The following is a 15,982-nucleotide window of genomic DNA, read 5'->3' as shown; positions in this document are numbered from 1 at the left end:
GTGACCCTTTTTTTCTTTCTTTTATACCAATTCTCCGCAGGTTCTGGGCAGATTCAGAGGCAGGGTGGCTTGTCCAATTCTCTGACTCTCCCACCCCATCTACATTACAGAAAGCTACTGCCCTGCAAAAATGAATCCTGAGTTGCCAGCCTGTTGTGTCTCAGACAGGGGCAAACGCCTCAGTGGTTTGAAATCAGAGTGATGAAGGAGCGTAATCATAGACACAGAGTCAGCTCCTTGTTTTTTTGTTGTCAACAAAAAACAGGTTGACAAGAAAACACTTCAGACAAAATGTTTAATAGATTTATGGAGCATTTTCACCAGTCAATTGTCACAAGGTGCTTGACTGAATATGTTTAGCAGTAGGACATGAAAAACTGGACAACCCACCCAAGGCCACCTGGGGAAAAAATGGTGAACCGTTTCCTGGCCCCCTGGGAAAGGCAGTCGAGAGACTCCTGAGAAAAAGTGGAAAAGGAAACAAATGGTGAAAACATGAAGGCCAGTAAATGAAAATAATATCCATCAGTTCTTTGCTGAGTTCAGACAGTGTCAGATGGCTGGAGGGATGGCTGTTGGTGGACTCTGGAAGGCTGTGAGTGGGGGTCTCCCTTCCAGCAGTCATGACTGGGGTAGGGATGTCAGTGCTTTTTCAAATCCAGCAACCACCCTGGCTTTTTAAAAAGTGAGGGAGGGTAAATTCTGATAATGATGAGGTCACAACAAAGAGCTCTTAGTACCATAGTTTGCTAATTTTCTATAGCCAAAAGCTACCGTCCAACTCAGCACCCAGTCTGGGCATAGGGCATACTACAAGGATTTTTTAAAAAATAGATTTAAAAATTGCATCTGTGTTCAATTCCCAGACAAAGTATAGTAAGCCGTCTCATAATCAATCCTGTCTTCCTCCTCACTGATGCCATCTCCATACAGAGACGCAAGAACCAGTCCTGTAACACAGCATCAAGGGCTTAAATGGAGGCAAGGGCTGTTCAATGAAAACAAAATCAGTAGCATACCCTATGATCATTTAATATGTATGTCTGACTGGAGTTTGACATCATTTGTATGTCTTCTGGAAGAGGTCAAACAGCATTTAAAAACCCTGGGAACCCTGGGAAAAGGGTCGAGTGACATGTACTGAGCACATGCCACATCACTGGCCTTTGGAAGGCTGACTTATAAATGCTTGTTGTGTCCAAACAAAAAAAAAAACTTCCCCTGGGTTTCATTTAACAAAATAACTCTGGGTGCCTTTTCACAATGAGCTGTTTTCATGAGGCATGGGGTTTGCGGTGCCTCTCATCGGAAGCAGCAGGGATGACTCATCTGTAACGCACTCGCAAACTCAACCGCACGACGCTCAATGTCACATTCTCTGCCTGGCGCTCTTCCTGTCCCTCTCCCTCACAGCGCCACGCTCCCTCCATCCTGATCCCAACACGTGAGGAGCGAATCACCTCCCAGAAATTTCACCTCTCCTTTCCTTTCTCTCCCCTTCTTTTTCATCTCTGTTCATTACCTCAATGGGCTGTGTGACCTGAGATCCAAATTTTTTCACACCTTTTGGTAAATAGTATTAATACCTCTCCTTGCTGAAATGGCCTTGCAGTCATGCAAATTGCCTTGGAGGCGCAATGAATTTCCTGCAGCATTTCGTCCACCTCCACCTGCCCTCACTCCCCTCAGTGGCACGTCATTCTGGATGGAGATTCTCATGCCTTAACTTGCCGCCGCGGAGCACAGTAAGTTATGCAGCCACGCTTTCCATCATGAGACAGACACTAATGAGCGCGTGCTCTCCAAGCTCCCTGAGTCCCCCTTCAAACGCAGAGGTCTCCGCTGATGGTCAAATGAGGTGTGGGGTCAAAGTTCACGTCAGCCCCGGTCTCCTTTGAAGGCTTAATGGAAACCCTTCCCCGAGGGCGCGGTGAGTAAGATGCCCCGTTTCGGGGGGGGGGCTGTTAGTGCTGCATCTCAAACGGAACAAGGTTAAACCGACACGAGATCAAATGGGAGACATTAGTGCTGTTGTTATGATGACTCCTCGCGGGTGATAATCCGGCATGTGTAATCCATGTTAAACATTTGCCTTCACCTGTATGCACTCCTCTCTGGTGCGGAACAGGCAAGTGAACGGAAAGGTGGTAAGTGATATGTAAATACATGCAATTAGCCTGTGTCATTCACCTCTGGGGAAAGATTGTAAATCGTGTCAAAATAGTTGGAGTAATGATTGATCACAGAGGGGAAACAGTCTCTCCCTTCCTTTTTTGCTGGGCTGTTTTTGTTTGTGGCATAAAAATAGACAAGGAAAGGAAAGAACCAATGTATTGTGGTCTCAAGAACCTTTGCATTTACCATTTATTGTCCCTGAGTTTTTAATTACCTCGGCTAATGAAGCTGTAAATTGCAGATTTAATTAACTAGTTCTCCGGCTGCCCCCGGGTTTGAGAAATGTTTGCGAGCATTTGTCCAATAGTTGAAGAGGTGAATGCCACTGCCTCCATGTTGTCTGCCTTGTCGTCTGACTCTCCTTGATGCTCTCTAAATGGACTGCATTGAAAAGTTAACAGTTTGCAGTTACTTAACATTTAATATGTGAATGCAACTTGAAATGAAATCATTGAATGCTTCAAGTGCAAGTCAAGGTAATGGCTCTAACCAGGATGATGTACAAATGCTGAACTTGTCCAACTAAATTCTTTCCCTAGATGTTATTTTCTCATAGAACTTCCCTAGGTGCCTGCTAAGGTGTGCTCAAACAGGCAAAGCTTTGTTGCTGTCTCCAATAATGACCATTCTGAGTTATGCAAGGGTTACGTACCTTCAGATACCTGGCCTGGGAAGCTGTCAGTGCATAAGAAATGCTCCGAAGCAAAGGGACTGGCAAAAACAGAAAAACAAATAGAGGAAACAGGTCTGTGAAACAGTTTTGAACATTAACCAAAAGTCAGTTTGAAGCGAATGCACATATTATACTGGTGAATTTACTGTTCATAAGTGCCTTTTTGGATTTTGATTAAACCCAAACAATTAAGGCTGACAGAAGATCCCAGAGAACCCATTTTATGTCTCTCCTAATGGTGTGAAGTCATTGTCCGCCATCTGTTTGATCCTGGCCGATGCTGTCCCGCCTGTCTGTCCCTATGCCTGAAAACCGCATTGCAGTGTGGTGAAATACCGATTGGCCACTCAGTCATGGTGTTTTCTGGGAATGTGCTTGGACTCTTTACTCTGTGAGCTGCTTCAGGCCACTATAAATTACTGTGAAGGAGCAGCCCTTCACCCCCCCCCCCCCCAACAGACTAAATGTTAATTGTTTAATTGTTAAATTGGTTATTCTTCCAACTGTGTAAATTGAAGATCCTCATATTTTACATTTTCCATCTTGTAACATAAGCACTTTAATCAATCAACTACAACTGAAACAGGTTTCATGTTTATCTTAATTGATTATTTAATTGTTTAATTGTTTTGTTAATTGTCTTGTCTGTCTACGAACCAGTTAACTGGTCACACCTGCCCTAATTAGGCTTGTTATATACAGGTGTGTGGCCACACGGAGTGAGGTTCAGACTTTTGGAAGCCATTTTGTGTGCTGGTGCTTGTGGACTGGTTCTCCTGTGTTTGTGTTTTTATTTTTCATTTATTTTTAAATAAATTACTGTTTTTTGTAAGTTTCACTCCTTCTGTTAATTTATTTGTAGAGCATCGGCCAGCTCTGTAACAACTACATGTGCACAGGGTAACACACACAGATTATTCTCGGCTCAGCACAGGGAAGGTTGAATCAATCGTCTTGCTCAGATACTGGCGATTGTCTTTTCGTTTGGTTTCTCACGCCGTAGCTTTCATGTTTCTTACCCAGGCCCTTTGTTAACAGAACTGAGGCAGGAGAGAGCCCTCTCGACACCATGCTGGTGCTGTATCTGCTCGAGCTGCCCACTGACAGGCAGGAGATTCTGCAGCAGTGCTAGTCTTTACACCACTCTGCTGCAGTAAAAAAGGCCCGCCTTACTGCACAACTACATATATACACACTCCACACAAGGCAGCTGCTACTCTCCCTTTAATCATCATGCAGGCCTTCAAAAGGTGCCTGGGGGGAGAGGTATGGGCGTGGAGGGTGGGGGTGGGGGGTCAGTGTTCTCTGAAAACTATAAGTACTTGATCCTATTATTATCATTTGACATAACTCTAATTGCAGCTTAGGGGGTCACTGCGGTCAGAATTTATAATTTGATATGTTGTATCCATGCTTTCTACATGTACTTTCCTAGGGCTTAATTTTTTGAATGCGTTTTGTCTTCTTTACAGAGAGCTTAATGACTCCTCAATGTATAATTTGATACGTTCTACAGGATAATATGGACAGGAAAAAATTACCTTGGTGACCAAGAACAATGCTTCTAATGCAAAGTTAGCCCACAGTTGAACCCTCCTCCTGACAGCTGATGATGTAACTGAAAGTAAGGTTATTTTGTGCTGTTGTGAAGCAAGTAGGAGAGGGCATTGAGATGCATTGGCAGAAATCATGGCTTTCCCTGCGCATAGATCACAGTCAAACAGGCTGCAGCTATACTTTATTCAAGAGTATTGATGTGTACTTTGTGAATGATAACCATTTTGTGGTTCTGAAAGACTCCTCCCACTGTCTTTCTGCAACTGCTGAGAGATGCTCTAATGCCAGTGATGTCATCATAGTCAGAAGAAGAGATGGAGTCTGGGCTAACTGGGCTCAAAATGCCTTGTCCTGGGTCATTAAGGTGATGTATCATACACATTGTACAACATTGCATATAATTATATTGCATTATCTGATAGATTAAATATTCTATCTTGACCACAGTGCCCCCTGAAAAAGACATTTTCCACTAATTGTAGGCAATAAGACAATAAGATTTTGAATACTAAACTCCAATAAGATTTTGAATACTAAACTCCCAGGAAAGTAGTCTAAATGGCCAGTGTAATGGTAACCACCAATGTATGCGACCTTTGTCGAGAGAAAAAAACGTGGGTGGTAGTGAGACATGAACTTGTTTGCACTTCTCAGACACTGGAGACAGTCTGTAAGGGAGGGCTCAGGTGTGTTGCCTTCTTCGGACCTTCAATGACAAGCTGTTCAACCAGGTGATGCTGGACTAATGCCTGAACCTTCGTTGCCGCAAAATGAGAGGGAGCACTCAGCCACCTCGGAGGTAAACCTGTATCTGAGAGGAGCTCCTGATTGGATTCCACCTTCAAAGCCCCACACGACTAGTGGGCAAGAGATAAGGTAAGGTCAGGTCGGGCATGGACTTTAAATAGACGTCTTATTTGAGGGAACGTTCGGGAAAACTGGGAAAGAAACAGGGGAGCAACGGCTGTTGCGAAATGAGCCTCCCACCGTTTGAAGCTGATGAGCACTTTTCCTCTGACTGGCTAAGCGTGTTGTGAAGATTAGCCATGGGATTTAGAATTAAGAAAAAGGAGAGGTAATAATAACATTCTCAGGGGCACCCTGCTGAGATGGAGGGGGGAGGGGCTGACAGAGCTGCCGTGTTGTCCTCCTCCTCGCTTAAGGGGGGGTGGTGGTGGTGGTGAACGGATGATGCGATTGGGATGGGGGGTGAGCATCGTCTTTACACCCAAACACCATATGGGTGCCCACAGCCCAACGGAAGGAAAGAATGTATACTGATTGCATGGGTATTGGTTATAAACTCAAAAATCAAACAACAGATACATTTAAATTCAGTCACTTGGCAGATTCTTTTATCCTGAGCGACTTACAGTACAACGGTAGAAAAGCTCATGTAACAGAGACACATGCACAACAAATACCGTCTGCACACCCCAAATACAGTATGGGCACCCGGTACACCTCACAGAGAGCATGCAAGTGCCAGCTACACTGTCAAATACAGCTTAGGAATGTACCGACACACAGATAACAGCTGCACATCTAGACATATTGTACCCTGGTAACCAACACATTAGAAAGACAAAACTGATATTGACTGCACATCCAGACACACTGCTGGTCTACATTCCACCACTAAGACAGAGCCCAAATACCAGCAACACACTCAAATACAGAAAGGTACCCTCTGTGCATAATGTCCAACATAGATACCAGGTGCATATCAAAGTACAGTATTGAGACACATTGTATAATAGGGAAAGAAATTAGATACCAGCCTCTCAGAGGAACAGAGCAATCACACAGGAGACAGATACCAGGTGCAGCAGACAGCATCAATGCAACCTAGACATTTCCATTAGATTCTACATTTAGTCATTTAGCAGAAATTCTTAGCCAGAGCGATTTACAAACGTGCATACAAAAAGGTTAGGCTAGGAGCAGAGATGATACCAAATAATCTGTCACAACTGATAATAGGAGTCACTAGATGCCAGAAAAGTGCTAGCAACCACTACACACTGACACAGCCCATGTGGGTATCCATTATACGCCCAGATACCGCATGCTTTTTATTTGATGTCCTTATTGCAGATGTGTTAATAACTAGTAAGATCTGGTAATGGGATGTTATCTGCGCTGGTAAGGTGTCGCAAATTTCAGAATGTGAAATTCACTCTCGGGGTGGCCAGGAGGGAGGGGATCTGGCAGACCGTCGCCTCTCTTGTTACAGGCAATGCGATTTGTTTTGATGGCGGGAAGACAAAGACCTAACACTTTGTGATTAACCGTTCCCTGAAGGCCCAAGCCACTTACGGCTATTCGCCGCTCTGCGATTCTGCAGATTTACTTCATGACTACACAAACCTTGACAAACATATGGAGGGACACTCAAACAGGTGTCGCCGAATTTGTGCAGCCAATGGATGTTAATCAGGGCTAATGTGCCGCCCAGACTTGTGGATAATGCGATAAGTGTCTGTATTACAATGGGAATCTGCACTGGCCCCTAAATGTTGATGTGATTTGCTTCCCCATCAACCTGGATTTTCCTGCCAGGGAACTCTGGGTAGATCACTGTTGCTACACAATCTTAGACAGAAAATTTTCAAACAATTTCAAACATTTTTCCAGGCACTCACATGTTTTATGTGGCAAATTACATTTTATTTTAAGCACATACTGTACAGTCAAGGTAGCTAAGTATATTGCCACCAATTAAATAAGAAAGATTTCTTCTTTAAAGCTGGCAATCACACAGTAATCACACACTTGGCAGCTGACAGTCATGCAGTAAGCAAGGAGTAAATAGTTTATACCCTTCCAATTTGTATAATAAAAAGGTAATTTTGAAATCAAAGTTGTAATAATGTACTGTTGATGTGTTCAGAATTGTTGTTTTGAATTTATGCCAGGTTTTAATAATTGACATTCACAGTTCAGGAAAGTACATTCACTTCTACATAAAGGAGGCGTAAAAATGACAAAAGTAGAAATCTTATTAACTGTCTACCTATTACTTACAAACTGTTTATTAACTTTGTAGTTCAGGTTGGTTTTAAGGCTGTAATTAAATGTTTTAAAAAAGTATAAATAATGCTTTAAAAGTAAGTGTAATGATTAAATGTTCTCTGACTTACATACACAATGAGCATTCCGGATGATCACTTGAGCAGGGCAAGAGTGTGTAGGAGTCTCACAGGAATGCATAATTAATTTAGTACCAGAACTAGTATGTATGCTGATTGCTATGTGTTTTATTCCATGCAATACATTGTGGTGGTGCAGTTAAAGTGCTTTTGAGTGGTGAAATCAAGAGCCTGGGTCTGTTTATGGCAAACTCAAAATCAAAGGGGAAACTTATCATGAAGGGGGGGCCCACAACAGGGTTACAGTTTCAGATGCACTGAGACACTGCTCCTGTTTTCTTCGTGTTACGTTTGGGTTTAAGGGCATAATTCACTCTAAAAAGCTCTTGATTCAAGGTAGCACATAGGATTGCGAATGTGATTTGCACATCATCCCAAATGAATGTGTTCAGGCCACTCCTTCAAGCATCCAGCCAGGAAATGGGCACCTTCAAAAGGCTCTACAGAACATTCTGACGTCTACAGAACATGAAGAAATTAATGACTGCAGGTTTATCACTTTTCCATTTTTGTGTTGAATTGTAATGAAATGGATATTCAGCATTGAGTTGCTATTGTGATTTTATGAATGGAGCAAATCTTAATTGGAGAGGGTTTACTCAGACGGTATAGAGACACACAGGCTGGCAAGCTACTGAGACTTTCCTGAGTCGTATAAATTACTCGGACCCATATACTTAATCACGGACATAGGAACGGAGCAGCGTTTTATCAGGATAAATAAAAGAGTGAAATGGAGTGCGCTTTATCGCAACAGCGTGTCTGCACTCCTAGAAAATGTTTAATGAACACATTACCACGTATGAATTAAATATCAGTTTTCAAGGAATTAACAGATCCGAAGCAAGTAGAGAAGAGAGAACTACTACAAACGTTTTTATTTTGGTAATCAGTATATCACTTCAAGTCAAGAAGGGAGTGAACTGCAATAAACTAAAATGTCAAAACATGAAATGTTTAACAATTAATGTTAAATTATGATAGAAAAATGTTAGAACCTAATATAAAATTAAAGCGATAAATATGAACATTTTCAAAGCAATTTCTAGACAACTTAAACATATTCATTCTATTTGTATTTTTTGTCTACTGTTTTGTCTGTAGTATGTGTACTATTTCTATCACAATTAATCCATTAGTAGAAAGGTATAAATAAACCATTTTCTGTCTGCATAAACTGGCCCTAAAAATGGGCCTGATTGATTGTGGAGGGGTTTTGAAGGAAACCCTTTGTTCATATCCGTCTCATTTTGTAACACCATCTTACTGCGAAGGCATCTCTTTCCCGCTGACTGGTGTAATAATAGATTAATACTAAATGATAAATTACTGTTAAATTAAGAAACTGAGCAGGGAGCTGTGGGGAGGGGGGTTGTGGGGTGAAGGGATGACATGATTTGTTTAGGAATGAGCAGTTAGAATTTCCAAGGGGGAGAGAGAGAGAGAGAGAGAGAGAGGGCAAGAAAGAGAGAGAGAGAGAGAGAGAGGGCAAGAAAGAGAGAGAGCAAAACCAGGAGCCTTCAATGCTCACCACTCCATAAAACTGTTCTAATATTCTACAGCTCCTGGAACGTTTTAGCACTGCTCCTGATATCGGCATTAAAAGTGATTTGCGGCAACATATGTGGCAAGGAATCAAAACTGCATTTGGGCTGATAAAGACGCCAGGGCTGTGAAGGAGATATGGGGCCACATCACTGAATGGGCCCGCTCCCCATTCCCACTCGATCCTCCTCCCGGAACGACTGAAGATTTACGACCCCCCTCCTCCCCACCACCTCTTCCTTCTTTTTTGTCCCTTTCGCAGTAAACGATGCCACCGTTCGCCCTGCGATCGAAGGGAGCACTAGCAGGTTCATTTGTCTGGGGCTCCCTCCTCATACCCTACAGACTTTATCATTAGCCATATTTTGAAAGACAAAACAAGTTGAAAGACAAAGTGATGAAGAGTCAAAGTCAAAATTGAGATTTACAGCATTGTAAACCTACTACCACTGCCCTGGGCTTTCCTGCAACACCAGAAAACAAACAAAAAACACCTCCTAAATGAGGGAAAAAACAGCTTATGTTGACTCACCATTTAATTTCTCATCAGAATAATAATAACATCCTTTGCATAACTATCTCCACTAAACATTTATGTCTCTTTACAAAAAAAAAACTTTCAAAATGCCATGTTACAGCAGATATTATCAGAGAAACAAAGCACAGATAACAACCATCTGCATAACAGGTAGCTAGATAATTAAAAGATAATAAAAGACTAAAATCTACAGGGCCAACAACAGAGGAAGAAATGAAGAATAAAGTCAATGCCGCCGTATCGGCATCAGCTCCGTTCAGTATGCACAGAAGTCTGGCATGCTTATCTTTTGGGTGTCAGAACTGTTGATTTTAATATGACAGCTCTCTGAGTGTGCGCACCGTGATCACTTTGAACAGCCAGCAGACATCAGAAATCACATGCGCTTCATGCCCTCCCTGACTGATCAAAAGAGATGCCTTCCCCTTTTTATTACCACCATTATATATTTATATATTTCTCCCCATTTAGTGCGAGGGCGCGGAGCTGTGAGGAGTGTTATCTGGAGATGGGCTGCTTCCATACCAAGCTCCTCTCCTGCGACCCAACAATGGGATCCCGAGGCTTGTGATGGTGCTTCACCACAATACGTCAGCAGGCTATGGACCCTTTAAATGCCAGGAAAAGATGTTCTCCTCCCATGGTGCTCAGACAATTTCCTTATTACCCATTCACCAGTGAGAGCCCTGGACAATCACAAAACCTTGCGCCTCAGCAAAGCCTTACAGGAGCAGCAGAACAGATGTGCCAGTACAGGAAGTGGGTGAACGTGGGTAATGAAGTCTTTATGGCGCTGTTAAATGACCCTCTCTCTGTGGTCTCCCGTCATCGAGCTTGCAGAGCGAAGGACACTCAGGAGGACGGTTGATCACTTCTTGTAAACTGCGCTATAGCTGATTCCACCCCCTCATTGAAGAAAAGCAAATAAAAGTGATATTTCTTTCATTCCTCTCACATTGTAGTGGGCAGTACACTGAGGGTGGTGGGACTAAAGGACTGGCACTGCAGAACTGAGCACACTTATTGTCATATTCATTGCTTAATGGTTTTTGCAGTAAACACGTCATGATGAAGAAACATTTGCAGCATTTCAGCTTAGGAAGATGAAAAACAGGAAGGTACAAGTCTAAGGAAATTCATTATCTTTAAGCTTGTTGACTCATAAACAAATTTAACACAGTATGCACGTCAGAATGTTTTTTTTTCTCTTTTTCATTTTGAATTAATCCATGCAGCAACCCTAATCCTTCATGGATGACCTTTGCTGAAAGGAACGCATAAACAGCAGCGTGACTCACTTTGAACATCCTTATAGACTCAAAGGTCCTTCGTTTAATCACAAATGATATATATACACACAGTGTGTATATATATATATATATATATATATATATATAGAAACACATATACATACATTTTAGGTATTGTCCCTGGGAATTCCCAATGGATTGTTCCTTCCATTCAAAGCAGGGAATAGTCAAATCATGTGACTTCACTGAATCATGTCTTCATTTGCAACTACAAAATGGGGGAATGAGGAAGCAAAGGGCTTTATCTTTATTTAATTTCACCTCCCTATTCAAAGCCTTGGCCCTGGGTGCGTTTCTCAACGCATAAATCATTCGCCATTCCGAGGTGATCAATATATTTATCATAACTCCGCTGACCCCTCTGCGCAAGCAACTTCTTTTGTGTGGAGACTGTATTTTAAAGGAGGCCGGTAGGAGAAGGTTAATTGGATATTGTGTGTGTAAGGCGGCGAGTGGGCTCCTCAGCATTGCTGCGAATGGACCGGGAACAGAGACAAATGACCCAGCAAACATGGCTGAAAATAATCACTGACAGTAAGGGGGGGTGGTGCAGTGTAGGAGGAATACGTACATATGCATGAGTTCATCAGAGAACAAGGTGTCATTATCTATACCCACCAAACAGGCCACTGGCTGAAGCACTCTTAACAGCTCCGCATATGCAAGGAAGCTAATACTGTACTGGTTGTAAATTAATCAGGCTGTGCCATACCCTTGAAGCCAGAGCCTTACGATTCTGTTTCATTGTAATCTTGTAGAAATGTCTGATGTCTGTGGCCTTATCAGAAAGTCTGCCTTGGTCTGTTAGAATTTTGTAATCAGCCTCGGTTGTTTCAGAGCCTCTTTTGCATCCTTCAAGAGCAGTGAGGAGCACAATATCACATTACCCTCTTTTGATTTCATGCAGTTCTTCAAAAAAAAGGAAAAGCAGTATTACCAAATTAACATTCTAAAGTCTGGCCTCTCTCACAACATTTCTTTAAACAATGCAGGCTTTTTCAAACGAAATGAAATTGCATTCCATGATGCTTGTTTATTAGAATGCATAACCTCAAAGGGCACGTTGGCACATTGAAAACACTGGAGTCACTTCATGCTATCTGGTTGTGTCTACTCTTATGAGAACAGTTTTGAGAGTGCTCTGCATTTGAGAGAAGCTCTACATTATATTAAATTGCATTTGCTTACCAGATGCTCTTATCTATAGCAACTTACATAGCTTAAATTTTTACAGTGCATGTTAATCATTTGTACGGCTGGATATTTACTGGTCTGGACATAAGGTAGGTCTCCTGTGTTTTTTCTCTTTTGTCACCTGTCTCTCTCACACACACACAAACATACCCTGGCACACACACACACACACACACACAGTGAAAACACTCTTTAAGTGTACAGATGGCAGCCCTGATGCAGCGCGTTGCCTTGATTGCCGCTCTGCTTTGCTGCCATGAGGCCGAGGCAAGGGTGCGATTCCATTCACAGCCACGGAGCATGAGAGAATGAGAGGGCAGTCACTCTGCTGATGAGCTTGATGGGGGTGCGAACCGATCGGCAGGCACCACATTTCCATCGGACGCTCTCAGGTGCACCTGACCCTGTTTTCATTCAGAGCCACAGCTTGCGTTACATATTTCTCAGAAGCACAGTTCTGCAAGTGGCATTGAGCTCTTCTGCGGTGAGAAAAGAAAGATACATTGAGTCCACAGAGATGTATGGCATATGTCTATATATATTCACACCTTGCTTAGTAGCACTAATGACAGGCTAATGGCTGAAGGGTTGCTTTACGTTTTCCCTTATTCTGTTGGAAACATAGGGCATCTGTGTTATGAATAGAGAATTGAGAGTGCTAACTGGAATGCAGTCTCAGTGCCCTGCAAAGTCAGACAAAGTCCGCCTCTATCCCCTCTGGTTCAACCCCCCTGCCCCCAACTCCACCACTAAACCATCAAAACAGTGTTAAAAAAAGCTCCTTTTCACATTCCAGCCATCTCAGCATGGCACAGGCATTTTAGATTTCTGTCAAGAATCCACAACCACAGCCAATGTCTGTCTTAATAGATGATGGTGTCGCACATGTCCGGTGTAAACAGTGAAATAAAATATTATTCAAGGCCAAACTGGATACTTCACTCTATTTGTCCTGTAATTTAGATTCATTTCTCATTTTAATTTGCATATGCCTAATGTCTAATGTACTGTATTGTTGACAAATATATTTACTGATCTTGTTCAGTTCTTTACTGCTGTACTTATTGGTATTACAAATGAAAGCAACTTAGTGAAATTGTTGCTGTTGTGGGTATATGCAAAAGTATGAGCCCATATGCATTGAACAGTCTGTCCTTGTCATCAGAATGTTCTTATGCCCCATGGTTCCTGGTCCTGCCTCCCCCAGCTGGTGTGGAGAACCAGATTGCCTGATATCACAGATGAAGTGTCAGTCCGGGGGCACTTGCCTGATCTGCATCTCTTCTCTCACCCCTGTCCCCTCGTTCCTGTCTCTGATCTGGAGGGCTCGAGGGGGGGGAGAGGAAATTTGAAGGCACATCTCTATTTGGCGAAGGGTTTGGAGGTGATGAAGGACAAGGACACAGACCCCCCCCAACCATTCCCCCCACCCCCACCCCAACAGCCATCTCCAGCCCTGGGAGCCCCGGCCAGGATCAGGCCTGCTGTTATCAGCTCTCTGCAGAAATAGAACCGTGACTCACTCCTGCCAGGCAACTTGCGTCTGGCCCATGGCGACCCGCGGCAAGGCCGCCGCTGTCACTGGGACATGGCGCACACCCGGACGCCACCTGTAGCTTCCAATCCACATGCAACCCGCATATCTGGCCAAGAGCCTCACCTCTCGCCCTGTACGTCCTTTATGTATTATAAGCATCTTCACCTGCGACCTTCGCCCACTGCTTGATCTCCTTCAAATGGTGTCACCCCAGCCTTTCCCGTTCCAGATGCTACAACAAGCTCATAATCCCACTTATGAGTCCAAACTTGTCAAGATGCTTGCAGCCAGAAGTCCAGAACCTTTCCATATTTGTAATGGTCTGTTGTCAGCGTTGGGAGAAATTGGAGTCACATATAACTGATAATAAACACAAAGCCTGCATGGTAAAGACTTCAGCTATGCCATAGTCTTAATTTCCTCTCTCTAAAAATCCCTCTCTTCCACAGTCTCTTTTGGCAGTTTTCTCTCAAGCTGTTTTCTTCTCTGGCCCCAAACTTGCGTACAGGTTCTCAATGGAAGCCTGGATGTATATTTAGAAACTATTGTGTCATATAAAAGGTAGTTGAGCTATTGAGGGCTGGAAGGGCTTTGGTTACATCTCAACACGTGGCTTTAATAAAAGGCTGGTCTAGAACAAAATGGCTCTGAAATCAATGGGGATTTGGCCACACATCCAATTACCCTGTTTGATTAAATAATCCACATCAAAGGTGGAACGCAAAAGAGGGTCATTTCAGCGCCCGACTCAAGTTGCGACACTTCCATCTGAATTGTGATTGAACTTTGTGACTATTGAACACGGAGAGTATTCATAATTGGTTTTGTCCCAAATCCCAGTGGTATCAAATCTAGGGTGGGGGGTGCAGGAGTTGGAGGGCAGTTGGTGAAGTAATATATTCACAGGGAGAGATGGTATTTGCTTCAGGCATCAGATCTGTTGCTGAAGCCCAAGCATTATGGGTCTTATTAACGGTGTTAAAATATTTAACATACAGACTAAACATTTTTTAATTAGCTTTCTGGAGGGACCAAAATAATCTCAAAGTGTTTCTTCTGCCTTAATTTCACAGATATTTATTTTTCACAGTATTTCAAAGTGGAACTGCACGCTAGCAAACTTTTTTATGTGTATTGTATTATTTCTTTGCATTAGGGAAGAATATGTTGTTTCAGCAGTGTCAATAAGTAGTTAATTATCTCTACATTTCACTAAATTCAAGAATTATAGGCATGCTCAGGATTAATTAGGACAATAATGAACAAAATACAAGCCTATATTGTTATATTTGATATTTGATATATTTGATTAAATCTTAGTTCTGAAAAAATAATACATATTAATTCATAGCATTAATTATACTCTTGAGGAGAAATTGTGCTTTTCTTCGAGAGCATTTTTCAGTGACATGGCCTTGTCTATTTATGACAGTTTTTTTATTTATCCAGAATCCTCGGTGCCATGATAAGGTGCTGGCCCATCAGGTACTGGGCCAAAGGGCTGTAAAGGTGTTATGGTAGCCAATAACTGCAAGGACCATGTAGGTCAGTGTGAATTCAGCCATAAAAGCCTTCTTCCTCAGCAGAATTATCATTCTCTCTTTTGCACCGTGTGTCTGTCTGTCTGTCTGGTGTTTAGGAGCTGGCTTTATTAACTTGCTAAAGAAAGGGAATAAGATGACACGGATGAGTCATGTGTAGGAGGAAAACTGTGACAAACAATAAGCAACATGAAAGAAAAAGCAGCAGCATTTTCCCTCTCTCTCTCCTGTCAGTTGCTGGAGTGAAGAAGCGCAAGGCCTCAAAAAAAAAGAACTTGCATGGAACGGAAAATATTTCTACCCGTGAAAGTTTTCCTGGTGAATCTGGTGCACGGTAGGGCCCTGGTCGCATCTGCCCTGGCTCTGCCCCAGCTAATGATCCCCAACCCCTTCATCGTCGCTAACGAGCTCTGTCCACCTGGTTAGTGTCAGGCCTCTGCCAGTGCCCCAGAGGTCAGAGATCATTTAGATTAGATAAGGAGAGGCTGGAGAGCCTGGGGGGAGAAACAAAGGGGGTGTTGTGCTCTTACTGCCCTCATGCAGCATTCTTCTGAATGAAGTCACGAGCGCCATTAGGGGACAAGGCTCATTTTCTGACAATCATGGTACAGATGTACACTTTTCCACAACAAAAGGAAGAACTGCTGTAAGCCACTGAAGGTAAATGAAAGTATGTCTTTCTGAGCTGAAGAACACTCAGATTGCTCCCATTGCATTTAAATGTGCACCCATAAAGACTAATAAATATTAGATGTCAAAG

Source organism: Megalops cyprinoides, chromosome 4 (genome assembly GCF_013368585.1).
Source record: "Megalops cyprinoides isolate fMegCyp1 chromosome 4, fMegCyp1.pri, whole genome shotgun sequence".
Classification (NCBI taxonomy): domain Eukaryota; kingdom Metazoa; phylum Chordata; class Actinopteri; order Elopiformes; family Megalopidae; genus Megalops; species Megalops cyprinoides.
Note: the sequence above shows the minus strand (reverse complement) of the source record.